Source organism: Callithrix jacchus, chromosome 14, assembly GCF_049354715.1.
Source record: "Callithrix jacchus isolate 240 chromosome 14, calJac240_pri, whole genome shotgun sequence".
NCBI classification, from domain to species: Eukaryota; Metazoa; Chordata; class Mammalia; order Primates; family Cebidae; genus Callithrix; species Callithrix jacchus.
Genome location: NC_133515.1, coordinates 90595128 through 90609492, shown reverse-complemented (window position 1 = coordinate 90609492; position 14365 = coordinate 90595128). Strand labels below are relative to the sequence as shown.

Here is a 14365-nt window from a genome sequence, read left to right as displayed (position 1 = left end):
TAGGAAAGAACTAAACACCTACAGTTTAGGTGTTAGGTTTAATTTTTAGCTTTTTGAATGTGGATTTTCTCTAACACCTCGTTGTTTCTCTCTTCTTGTGGCAAATACAGAGAGAAACTGTATTGCAGAATAATGATTAAAAAAACCTCTTCCTCCAAGTAGTAGAGGCTAATCTAGCAGTTTTACTAATTATGTTTTAGTTTTCCTTCCTCCCTCTGTTCTTCAAATCTGTGCCTAATTCCTTATATTAATAATCTGATACGTACCCCACCCCATGCCATTATTCTGCTCATGGGTTTGTATAGAAAAATTTGTAATGTTCTTTGATCAGTTTAATGATTAGAGCTCATTTTCTTTGAGCTTTTAACTATATTAGGATTGTTGAATTAGACCAGGTTCATTAATTCCATACATTAATTTTTTTAATGTTGTGTATCTACTCTGCTCCAGATTAAAAATACCTACATGGAGCTTACAGTTTAGTGAGAGATTTGCGCTAAACATATAATCGCACAACTAATATGTAAATCAAAATAGTGGAAAAAATGCTGTGAAGAAAAAGTTAGAAAATGACATGAAAGTGTAGTGGAAGGCTGATTTTGATTATTGCATTAAGAGAAATCAAATTCTAACTGAAGTTTGAACAATGAATAGGAATTGGATTAGATGAAGAAGGTATGAGGGATTATTCATAGCAGTTAATATATTGCAGGGAAGGCCTTAGAGTGGGGAAGAAAGATTGGGGAATAGGAGAAACTTAAGAAAGGCCAGTGTAGCTAACGTATAGTATGCTTTGGGAAGAATGGCTATGCTGTGAGTTTTGGATTTTATCATAAGTGAGATACAACCCTGTGGAAGGGGTATTTGAGCGGGAATAGGATACTGGATTTGTGTGTGTTCAGGGAAATAGATTAGGTGGTGCTTGGTTTGGATTGTATAAGGTGAATAAGCTTGATTGGATATGTGATACCATAAAAATTTGGATAGCAGTAATTGAATGAGTAAGAAGGTACCTTTTTGTGGATGGGAAAAAGTAAAGTAAAGGAGAATGGAGGAATTTAGTTTGGAACTTAATAAATAGGCAAATGCATGCAGACACTTAGAGCATTTAAAAAAAAAGTAGCAACACTCTGTTGAAAATAATTTGTCTTCAAAACAGATTTCCAGAATTAGTAATATTGAAATCTACTAGTTTAGGCTCTTCAGTGCTTATCTCTTTAACGTAAATACAATGGTGTATGTAAGAGTCATGAATATTTTAGATTTAGTAGTTAATATACAGACTGTCAAACATGTTTTATAAATGTTTATAATCTGCCTTTTTTCAAAGGCAAGAAGTAGAAATTAAGATATAACAAAATACTCTGTGTTGACTTCATACTGTACTTTTTAAAAAACTTTATCTTTAAACTTAGAATGTAAACATTAATATCTTCCTAGGAACAATGAAATTTAAAAAGAAAACAAAGGAAAAAGGTACATAAAATCTCGTAAATATGTGTTACTGAAATAGGAGGATATAATGAATAATTAAAGGAATGTGTGACACCCAAGTCAGGCAGAAACTAAGGGGAAAACAGTGCCGCCATCATTTATCAGAAAGGTGGGGGCCAAGTAGAAGACAAATTAAATTTAGCTGGCTGTAGTCTGATTATTAATCAAACACTTCCACAGTGTTTATCATGTGCCAAACACTGTTTTAAGTAACTTAAAAATATTAAATGTTTACTCTCTGAACAATTCTTGACTAGGGGCAAGTCTTATCCCACTTTTTATAAATGAGGAAATGGAGGCATGGAAAGATTAAGATCAAAAAGCTACTAATGGAGTTGGACTCCAGAATCTTTACTTTTGATCTCAATGCTATACTGTCTCAGTTGTAAGAAGAGAATGTGGTTACCTGTAGGCAGATGTGGATAACCGAAGCTGTTAATTTATTTCACTGGTGTGAAGTTTTATTGTATCAACATACCGGATTCTATTATTGATGGACATTTGAGTTGTTCCTGTTTTTTGCTCTTATAAACACTGCTAGCATAAACATTCTTCTTCATATGTCTTGTTGCACATATCCAAGAGACTTTCTCTGAGGTCATGGTTCTCTTTATTACTGGTCCACTGGTGGAATTCTTGCCACTTACTAATGGTGCTCATATAGATTACCCAGTGAGATTTCCCTTGGAATCTTGCTCTGGCCACAGAGCAACAGTTTTCATAGCTTTCCAACATAATGCAATTATGTCTTCTAACAGCACTCATGAATTCCTAGATATTTAGTCACCTAAAAAATTATGTGAAGAAATAAGTTCTTTTCTGGAGAGAGACTGCAAATTTTTCATAAAAGCATTTTGTAATTGTAAAAACAATGAAATCGCTTTTTTGAAGTGAAAGATTACCAAAGAAAAGTAAGTAAATATTGCTATTCTATTACAAAAAGCAAACAACTTTATTTTAAAGTCAGACTTTACACATGTATTGAATATTTTATAATGTTTTAAATGTTTACAATGTTTTCAACATTATGGATGGTTTGATTTCAAATTTTATTTAAATCTTTTTCATTTGCAATTTAGAGAACATGACTTGTGTCATTAATAGGAAAGTTGGTAATATTCTTTCTTCATTCTTTTATTAATCTTGCATTCTTTCAACCAAAAAACTGATCTCTTCAAACCTTTTTCAGGCACCTTCTTTTTAAATTTATTTGAGGTATAATTACAAGTATATATAAGTTACTATGGAATCATAACTTCATGCTACAAAAATAATTTATAATTGCCATTAGTGTTAATGGTTTATTTATAATGACGCAATACTGGATGGCAGTATAGGTAACATAAACTATGAGTCCCAGAACACTGGGAATTTGGACTAACTTTATTCATTTCCCTCCCCATCAAAAGGTATAGCCTAAAGAAGATAAGTTAAAGTCATATTATAATAATCTTGAATCTCCTCTAATTTTAGTAAATAGAGTATAGATCATTGGTATTTCAATTTTCGTTGTAGTTAACAAACATTCATCACACCTCAGTTAGTATACCAAGGTGAGAGAATTTACTGTCCTTTGAGATATAAATACTGTACTCTAGTTGGTAAGTTTGTTTTCTTTACTTCTTTACAAGAGAGAACATTAAGCGATACTTAGATAAAATAGACTTAAGAACAGTGATTTTAAAAGAGAGGGAACATTAAACCACAATTTCTTTTGACAGGCATGTCATAGGCAATATTTGGTAATGAAAGATGAATTTTTTTTTTCTGCCTTATAGAAGTCACAATCCAAGGTGTCAGCTTATGTGTACAGAGGGGCATTCTCTTGGTCGAAAGCTGGTTCTTTTCCCAAACCTTTCCAATGAACTGTTGCATAGGCCTTGCTGCCTATTGTTAATTCTATTTCTGTCATATAATTCTTTATGTTATTGAGTAATTTCAGTTGTTTACTGTTCTCAAGAATGTCCAGCCTGGTGACAGAGCAAGACTTCATCTCAGAAAGAAAAAAAAAAAAAAGAATGTCAGCATAGTGGATTTTTAAATTCTCAAAAAGATTAAGATGATAATACATACATGAACTAAAAATTTTGAATAATTATAAAATCACAGAAAGATTAGAATAAATAAAATGTTAGAAATAATAGTATATCATCTTTGATTCCAGGTAGAAGTGGTAGATTGAGCACATACTAAGTATTGTTCCCTCTCAAAACCAGTTAGTTAAACAACCAAAAAAAAAAAAGAAAGAAGGGTTTTTAAAAGTCATAAATCCAGGGCGACTAGGAGAATGGGAGGGAATATGACAAAATTTTTGAAGAGGTAAAACAGCTACAATAATAGTAGCAATCTCACTAAACTTGAGAAAGCCCAGTTTTAAGGGAAGAAAGCTAATGACCAATTGAACTGATACTGGTGAATCTTCAAAAGGCTTGATAGTAGTATTATGTAACTCTGGAAGTTAAGAAGGGAAGCAGACTAAAATAAGAAAGATGGTTTAAAAGCTATTTAAAAAGCCATTCGATGCCCTGGTCTCCTTCTTCACTCTTTTTTACTGTGTTTATTTACTTCTCTCATCCTGACAGGTGGAAGACTTGAGGTCCATCTTCTAGGTTAAAACAGAGAGGCTCTTGGCTAGTGGACACCAGTCACATTGAAGGTGGAGAGGAATTAAATGAGTACTGGCATTTCAAATGCTGAGAACCCCTGGCCCCCTTCTCCATTATTGGCTCCCAAATGGAAAACTAGGCCTTTAGCGTCCAGGGAGGAAATAGGAGGAATCTTTTTGGGAATCTCAACAACTCAAGGAGAAAAACCTAAAGACAAATATAACTATATATAAATACTGTACTCTACTTGGTAAGGTTTCTTATAGGGTTATAGGTTAACAATGTGAAACTACTTTACATATATACAGGTGTTTGAAAAATAAGCTAAGCATTAGAAAATGGGAGCCAGGTTTCTCACATAAATAGTTTGCCCTCACAAAGAGCCTAGACATATTGCCCTGCTGTAGGGAAGGTCATAGTCAGTAAACCCCATGTATATAACTAGACCTTTCAATAAACTTTGTGTACCCAAACAACTAAATACCATTGGGCATCTGAGGAAAGCTTCTAATATGAATAACAGAAGCCAAAATAAGCAAATAGGAAAAAAATAACTGGAGAAAATAGACCATGCAGCCCAGAAAACTTTATGTATATGTATGGATATACATACATACATATATATACACACACACACACACGTACACATATAGCCATATATAGATTTATATGCATACACACACACACACACACACACATATATATATATATATATACAAATACCCATGTATGTGCATTTTCAGAATACCTGCAGAAAGACTGGATATGCATCCATAAAGCAAGAGTGGGATATTTTAAAAAGAACATTGAGAATTTTTACCAATTAAGAATGTACAGTAGAAAAGAAAAACTCAAAGAAATATTGGACAGTAAGTTGAGGAAAATTTTCTAGAAAGTAGAGCAAAACGGCAAAGAAATAATAAGCAGAAGATAAAGAGTCTAGTCCCAGAGGGCCAACGTTGTGTTATGAAACACTCCAAAAAAGGGAAAACAGAATAAATAAAAATAAAGAAATAATAATATAATTAAAGAAAATTTCTCACAATTGAAGACAAAGTGCTTATTGAGTGCCTAGAGTAATAGAGGAAAAGAGACCAATACTCATTTAAAGAATAAGAAATCTAAAAAGCAAACTTAAATGTCTAGGCTCCATAATATTCAGGGAAATGCAAATTGAAATGAGATACAATTTTTCATCCATTTGAAAGAATAAAAAAATAAAGTCTAATGATATCAAGTATTGGAAAGGATATGGGGAAAAAGGTTCTGTCAAATTACACATTGGTGGAAGTGTAAAACAATTATTTTGGTAAGCAGTTTGCTCGATGGCAAGTGGAGTTAGACATATGCATGTATTACAATCTAGAAATTCTACTTCTGGATATTGCCATTAGAAGTTCTTGTACTTGTTGTGCATATGAAGATCTGGACAAGCTGCTGTGTAAAAGAACATTCATTTAGCCATTATTTGTAATAATGAAAATGTATAGACAGCCTAAATACGAAAAAAGGCTAAGATGTGGTGGTATATTTACATACACATATGAAAGAACACACGCACACTTCAACATGGATAGAACTCCAAAACATGTAATGTATGAAGTCAGCAAAATGCAGAATATGTATGGTATATATAAATTTTAAGTGTATATTTCAAAATGTAAAACATATTGTTTATGGATATATGTATGTCTAAAAAGGATATAAAAAATTGACCAGGAGGATATGTACCAAATTCATGATAATGGTTACCTCGATCAAGGGCAGGGGGAAGAAACAGGGTGGGCTGTGAGTATGGAGACTTTAGCTTTGTTGGCAATGCTTCATTTCTTTAAAAAGAAAATAAATATATCACAATGTCTACTATTGTTAATTCTGAGTGATAGATGTGTAGCTATTTAGTCATTGTGTTTTTCTTCTTATCTTTAAATTCTGGCCTTTTGCCTAACTCCAAAATAGCAAAGCAAGAGTGTTTTCTAGATAGCCTTTTTACTCCTTCTGTGTGTTAGGTGCATTGTAGGTAGTCTTTTATCACCTTGCTTTCTTACCTGATTCTTAAATGGGGGTTGAGGTAATGCATTAGCCAGTACATATGCCAGAATCCAGCATCAGAAGCAAATAATGAAGATAGAAGGATCTTTACCCACGAGGGACAAATTAAAACTAGGAATTGGAAGCTTCTAGGCATGTCCAATCTCTGTGGGGGTTTATTAGGGGTTTGCTCCATCCATATCAGGTGTCCTACCCTGGATTTCTAGGGGAGGAAAACGTTTTTATTTTTTGTTTTTTTAACCTAGGGACAACATCACACTCTTTGACCCAGGCTGGAGTGTAGTGGCTTGATCATAGCTCACAGCAGCCTTCAACTCCTGGGCACAAGCGATCCTCCCATTTTAGCCCCCTAACTGAGTAGCTGGGACTACAGGCACACACTACCTTGCTTGGCTTATTTTTAAATTTTTTTTAGCAACCTGGCCTCACTTTTTTTTGTTGCCCAGGCTATTCTCAAACTCCTGGCCTCAAGTAAGTGATCTACCTGCCTGGACCTCCCAAAGTGTTAAGATTACAGGTGTGAGCCACCCTATACCTGCCCTAGAAAACACTTTTAAAATATTGAACTCTGGATAACACAGGTGATCATGTAATAATCATGTAATAATTACTAAATAATTAATATTTAGAAGAATAAACTTACTGATTCCACAATAACAAACATCATATGATCTGTGTCATTCTTTCTCCCCTATTCCTTCATATTTCCCTGTCTCTTTTGGTCTTTGTGTGTCACCTATTTCTTGCTTTTCATATTTTTCACTTCTCACCATCTGAATATGGATTCATCATATGCTTTTTGCCTTTGTGCAGTCCCTAAGTGACTATGCTCAGCCTCCCCGTCAGCATGGTTTTCCTGTTTCCTTGCATGACTGGCCATGAGTTCATCAGCATGAGCAAGCCATTCTGGGGACCCTGACTCATTTGTAGGTTTCCATCTGGCTTTAGTTACTGCTTGGTTTTGAAAAAGTACCCATGAAAACTCTCAGGTTTTATAAAAGACAGTGGCATTATTTGGCAAACATTGTACATACAGGGTAAAGTACACAAATGATTTTTGGGAGTGCCTTTTCTTGGAAGTCAAATAGTAAGACAGTCAAATAGTAATGACTAATTACCATTTACAAAGTAGTAATCAAAAGGAACCTCATTCCCTACGAAATGTTTTAGGGCACTAAGTTTGTTACAAATGCAGGTAAACTAGACACATACAATGGGAACTATGGGCTAATCTGACTACAAATCCCTTTCTTTAATAGTTTAACTATAAGCCAACATGAAAAGCTGGAAGTTTAAGTTTGAGTTTTTGAAGTATGAGTTTAAGTCAGGGAAAGAAAAGAAATTGAAAATATAAAAAGCACTTAATTTGGAAGGGCAGTAAGAGGTCAGGATCCAGTTGATAGGGACAATTCAATTTGCTGACATTAAACATTCTACCTTAAAATGAAATTCACCATTGGGGAAATCATCATGATTTAGAGAAAATATAGTTTTTATATAAAAAGCAAAAACCTCAAACAAACATTAAAAAACTTTACAAATATATTGTTTAAAATAGGTTTGTATTTATTGACAATAAAATACGTTAGATATGCATAAAGGAAGTCAGTCATTTTCTTTTCGAATATATGAATTAATCTGGGAGTGGACTGACATCTTAATACTATTCAGTCTTTAAACCTGTAAACATGTGAAATCACTGCTTTTCAGATATCTTTGTGTCTTTCAGCAAAGTTTTAAGTCTTGCCATGGGGTTTATTAAATTAATTCCTAAGTATTTTTTGATGCTATTTTAAATAAAATTTTTTAATGTTATTTTTCAATTGTTTGCTACGTTTGTATAGAAATAACTTTTGTATATTCACCTTGTGAATTCACCTTACTAAATTCACTTATTCACCTCACCTTTGTTTCATATATTCACCTTGCCACATTCACTTAATTCTAAGAATTGGTTTTCATATTCCTTAAAATTATTGACAAAAAATTCATTTTTAAATAAAGACAATTGTAGTTCTTTCTTTCCTAATTTTTTTTTCTGGCCTTTTTGCCCTGAGTAGGAACTTCACTATATTCAATGATAAATAGAAGTGGTGAGAATGAACATTCTTGACTTGAATACAATATTATGAGAACTTGCAATATTTTACCATTATATAAAATACTAGCTGTAGGTTTTTCATTTATGCCCCTTATCAGATTGAAGGAGTAACTTAGAGTTTTATCGTGAATGGGTGCTCATTTTTCTCAGATGCTTTTTCTGTATCCATTGGGATTTTTTTAAAGATTCTGTTAATATGGTAAACTACATAGATTAAAATTTTTATGTTAATTATGAAATTGACAAATAATAATTGTACATATTTGTGGAATACATAGCGATGTCTGATACATCTAATGTATGGTGATCAGCTCAGGGTCATTATTAATAGCATAGCCATCATCTCACACATTTATCATTTCTTTGTGTTGGCAACATTCATTACCTTTCTTCTAGATGTTTAAAACTACACAATATATTGTTTACTGTAGTTATCCAACAGTGATATAGAACACAAGAACTTATTCCTCCTATCTAACTATAATTTTGTATCCTTCAACAAATTTCTCTCTTATCCCTATCTCTCTTCCCCCTACTCTTCCCAGCCTCTAGTATCTTATGTTCTATTTTTATTTCTATGAGGTCAACTTTTTTTTAGCTTCCACATAGGAGTGAGAACATGTGATGTTTAATTTTCTGTTCCTGACCTATTTCACCTAACATTATATCTTCCAGTTTCAGTCACATTGCCATGAACAGTAGGATTTTATTCTTTTTTTTAATGTCTGAATAATATTCTGTTGTGTATCTATGCCATATTTTCTTCTCCATTTATCTGTTGTTGGACACCCAGGTTGATTCCATATCTTAGCTATTGCAAATAGTGTTGCAATCAACATGGTACTGCAGATATCTCTTGGATATACTGAGTTCTTTTCTTTTGGCTAAATGCCAAGTACTGGGATTGCTGGATTATATGGTAGTTCTATTTGTAGTTTTTTTTCTTTTGAGAAACCGCCATACTGTTCTCCATAGTGGGTGTACTGATTTACATTCCCACCAATAGTGTTTAAAAGTTCTCTTTTCTCCACATCCTCACTAGCATTTGTTATTCTTTGTCTTTTTGATAATAAGCTATCATCCTAACTGGGGTGAGATGATTACTTCATTGTGGTTTTGATTTGTATCTTCCTGATGATTAATGATGTTGAGCATGTTTTTACGTGACTTCATGTTTTTATATGACTTCTTTTAGCCACTTATATGTCTTCTTTTGAAAAATGCCTGTACAGATTATTTGCCCATTTTTAAATCAGTTTTTGTTTTGTTTTGTTTTGCTGTTAAGATGTTTGAGTTCCTTGTATATTCTGGATATTAATTTCCTGTCAGAAGATTGGTTTTTGAATTTTAAATCAGCCTTACATTCTTTGGATATACCACTTGATAGTAGTCTGTTGTTATTTATGTCTGGATTCAATTTGATTTTTTATAAATCTGTACTCATGAGGCTGATTTTCTTTTCTGTTAATATCTTTACCAGGTTTTAGTATTAGGATTCTGCTTGCCTAATAAAACATATTGGAAAATTTTCCTCTTCTGTTTTCCTGAAAGTGTGAAAGATTGCCGTTATTACTTCCCTAAATGTTTGATAGAAGTTACCTGTGATGCCATTTGGACCTGGAGTTTTTTTTTTTTTTTAATTACAAATTTATGTAATATATACAGTCTGTTACTTTCTTTGGTGATTTTAATAAAAATAAAAATTTTAAATTTTAAATTTCAGATTTTTAAATTTTATCTCAGTTACTGAATTGATTTGTTTAATGTTCAGAACACTCTATTTGTAGGATCTGTGGTGACATCCCTGATATTTCTTTTTTTTTTTTTTTTTTAAAGACAGGTTTTACCATGTTGGTCAGGCTGGTCTTGAACTCCCGACCTCAGGTGATCCACCCGCCTTGGCCTCCAAAATGCTTGGATTACAGGTGTGAGCCACCACTCACAACCTATCCCTTACATTTCTAATATTAGTAATTTGTGTTTTTAAGTTTTTCTTGATCAGTCTTGCTACAGTTTTATCAATTTTTTTTACCTTTTCAAAAAACCAACTTTTAGTTTTATTTTTTTCAGCTATCCATATTTATTCCATTGATTATAATATTAAATGTATTATTTTTAGTTTGTATCTATGATTTTAAACTTTTGTTTTAAAATATAAGCAGTGTATAAATGCAGCTTTAGAGTCATTCAACAGATTTTGATGTCATATGTTTACTTTATTACAGTTTCACTTATTTTCTAATTTCCATTGCATTTTCTTCTTTCACTGTAAGTCATTAATAGGCATGCTGTCAAATTCTGGATAAATTGATGTTTTCTAATTTAATTCCATAGTAGTGAAAGAACATACCCTTTAAGATTTCAGTCTTTACAAATGTGTTATGTAAAAACTGGTTCACCATTTGTTTCATCTTGAATAATATTTCATGTATATTTGAAAATAAATGTACATTTGCCAGTTGTTGGTTGTACTGTTCTATGAATGTCCATTTAGGACAAACTGGTTATCACTGTTGTTCTTTCTTTTTTCTTCTTTTTGCTAGGAAATCCAGAAGCATATCACTGTTTTTCAAATCTATTTCCTTACTGATTTTTAAAAATCTAGTTGTTCCATCTGTTATTGAGAGAGGAATGTTAAAATCTTCAATGATATGTACATATTTTTCTTTTTCTCTTTTTAAGTTATGTTAGGTTTTGCTTTATTTATTTTGAAGCTCTGTTATTATTTGCATAACATTTATGATTCTGGCTAGGCATGGTGGCTCACACCTATAGTCCTAGCACTTTGAGAGACCACAGAAGGAGGATCACTTAAGCCTGGGAACACAAGACCAGCCTGGGCAAGCGAGCAAGACCCCATCTCTAAAACAATTAAAATTTTTTTTTAAATTATGATTCTGTCTTCCTGATGCATTGGCTCTTTTATGAAACTTCCCTTTTTATCTTTAGTTACATTCCTAGTCCTGAATTCTACTATTGCTAATATTTATATTGCTTTCTTACATAAACTTTATCTCTTATTGACAGCATATAGTTTGGGTTTGCTTTTTACCTAGTTTCCATCTTTTAATTGTAATGTTTAGTTATTTTATGTTTAATGTAATTAATATGGTTGGGTTTAAGATCCCATTTGTTATGTGTTCTTCTTTTCCTACTTTCTTGCCTTCTTTTGGGTTAACCAAATATTTTTTAGTAGGGTGCTGACAATTCCTGTTCACTTTTTAGCTATACTTTTTTATATTTTCAAATACCTTTATGACCTTTTGAACACTACCCTTTTATAATTTTTAAGTGGCTGCTCTAAAAATTAAAATATGTATCCTTAATTTATAAATGTATTTATGGTTAACATTATAATACTTTATGTAAAATTTAAGAGCCTTGTAACAGGATAATTCCATTTATACCTTCCCATCCTTTGTGCTGTTGTTGTAATATAATTAACATTTAATGTGTTGCAAATGCTATAGTATTTTATATGTTTTAATATATTTTATATAGTCAGTTATGTCTTAAGAGAATAAAAAATACATAGTCCTTTTTATTTACCCTCATATTTATGATTTCTGAGACTTTTGCTTCTGTTTTGTAGATCTGAATTTATCTAGCATCATTTCCCTTTAGCCTGAAAAATTTTCTTTAGCATTTCTTATATATTAATCTTACAACAGATTATGGTTTGGTGATGTTAAAGTGTTTTTAATTTTGCTTTCAGCTTTTTGAAGAATATTTTTGCTGGATGTAGAATTGGTGGTTGATAGGTTTTTTCCCCCTTGCAGCATTTTAGTGGAAGAAATTATTTCATTATCTTTTTTGTTTGTTTGTTTGTAGAAAGTGATTTATTTAAAGAGAGCGAGAAACAAGAGTAGGAGAGAGAAAGAAACAGCTAACTCTCACACTGAGTGAGATAATCCAGAAAGATGGAATCCAAGAGAGGAAAGCAGCTTCCATGAGAGTGTTAGGGAGTATTTCATTATCTTCTTGCCTCTGTTGTTACCAATGAGAAATCGGTTACCATTTATATCTTTGTTTTCCTGTATGTGATGTGCTACCTTGCCTAGGCTAGTTTCAAAATTTTCTCTTAATTCTTTTTTTTAACCAGTTTGACTCTACTTTGCCAGAGTTAGTTTCTCTGAATTTATTCTGAGTGGGATTTATTGAGACACTGGATCTGACAGGCTTTTTTTCCCACCAGATTTTGGAAATTTTCAATCATTATTTTTCCATAATACTATTTCTTCCCCAGTGTCTTTCTCTTGTCATTCTGGGAATCCAGTTACATGCTTGGTATTGCCAACAGATTACAGAAGAGGGGTGTGTGTGTCTGTGTGTATGTCTCTGTGTGTGTGTATATTACATGCTTGGTATTGCCGACAGATTACAGAAGGGGTGTGTGTGCCTGTGTGCGTATTACATGCTTGGTATTGCCAACAGATTACAGAAGGGGTGTGTGTGTGTGTGTGTGTGTGGTTTCCCCAGATTACAGAAGGGATATGTGTGTGTGGTTGTATGGTTTCTTTTCTCTCTGTTCTTCAGACTGGGTACTATTTTCATTTCAAGTTCACTGACTTGTTTTTCTGCTGTCACAAATCTACTGTTAAGTCTGGCCAGTGAATCTTAAAATTTGTATTGAACTATCTAGCTCTTGAATTTCCATTTATTTATCAGTTTCTATTTGCTGTAAGCATTTCTCATGTGTTTACCCATAATCATATATATATATATATTTAATCTTTAAACATGTTTATAATAACTACTTTCACATCTTTGTTAGGTAATTCCAGTGCCTAAATCACCTTCTGTTGTGCTTCTATTGACCATCTTTTCTCCTGATCTGGAGTTACATTTTCTACCTTGTTTGCATGTTTAGTAATTTTTTGTTGTGTACTGGATGTTGTGGATGATATTGTGGATTGTTATCTCTTTTTGAAGAGTGTTGATTTATCTTCTAGCAGACAGCTAAATTATTGGCTGGCAAAAATACACTTAACTGTACAATCAGCAAGTACAGTCCTAGGCATTGAAATGAAAACAAACATTTTTACAAAAGCCTGTACACAAATATTCATAGCAGCTCTATTTGTAATAGCCAAAAACCAAATAACCCAAATGCACTTTAAAGGACAAATGGTGAAAAAAACTGTGGTACCACTGTACCATGGAGCAATAAAAAGGAATGAACTGTTGATACATGCACCAAACTGGATGGATCTCAAGGGCATTGTGCCGAGTGAAAAAAAGTCAACTTGAAAAGATCTTATGATGTATGATTCAATTTATGTAGTATTCTTAAAGTGACAAATTATAGAAATAGGGAACAGATTGCAGTTGTCAAGAGTTAAGGAAAGGGGAAGGTGGATATGATTATAAACAGCAAGAGAGAATTCATTTACCTGTGGTGATGGAGCAGTGAATCTCGATTGTGGTATAGTTATATGAGTGCTAAAAGGTTATGGAATTGTAAATGAAGACATATAAAAAATGAGTGTGCAAAACTGGCAGAATTCAAGTGAGGTCTGTAATCTAGTGTAGTCAATTTTCAGCTTTCATTTAGCTCTGATCTACATTCTCTAATGCCTCAAGCCAATAAGACTGTGGTTTTCTCCTTTAAGGCTAGCCTCTCTGCACTTTAGTGGGAATACTGGGAAGAGTTCCTTTACTGGGGAGTCTTATAAGTGTGTATCTCACCCAGTATAGTTCCTTTCTTTCATTGATCAGAACCTCTGCAATTTCTATCTGCTTTGGTCACTTTGCAATTTCTTCAAACAGTTGTTTTTTATATTTTGTCCAGAGTGTATAACTGTTATCTGTGGGCAAGTTTGTTTAATATAAGATAATTCATCATTACTAGAACCAGAGCTTAACTACCATCATTTTGAAGTATTACAAATATGAAATGTTTGTAAACTTTTTCAATTAAAAATTTGAAGGTAAAATATGATAGGAGTGTTACATAAGTAAAGAATTATGTGATAATTGAAAATATGAAAAAAATCTGAATTTATAAGTAGGAAGAAGGATATATGCACAAATGCAGCCAGAAACAACTTTTAAAAGACATATAAATGGATCTTTCAGAAGTTTGAGGATAGAATACAATTGAGCAACATTC

At 32.6% G+C, this 14365-nt stretch overlaps 1 protein-coding gene across 7 annotated transcripts in view; it reads left to right on the top strand.

The window, feature by feature from the left end:
- Positions 1-14365, top strand: part of NCOA1 (nuclear receptor coactivator 1) — a 290014-nt gene that overhangs the window by 129188 nt on the left and 146461 nt on the right. The gene's annotated exons all lie outside the window — the stretch shown is intronic.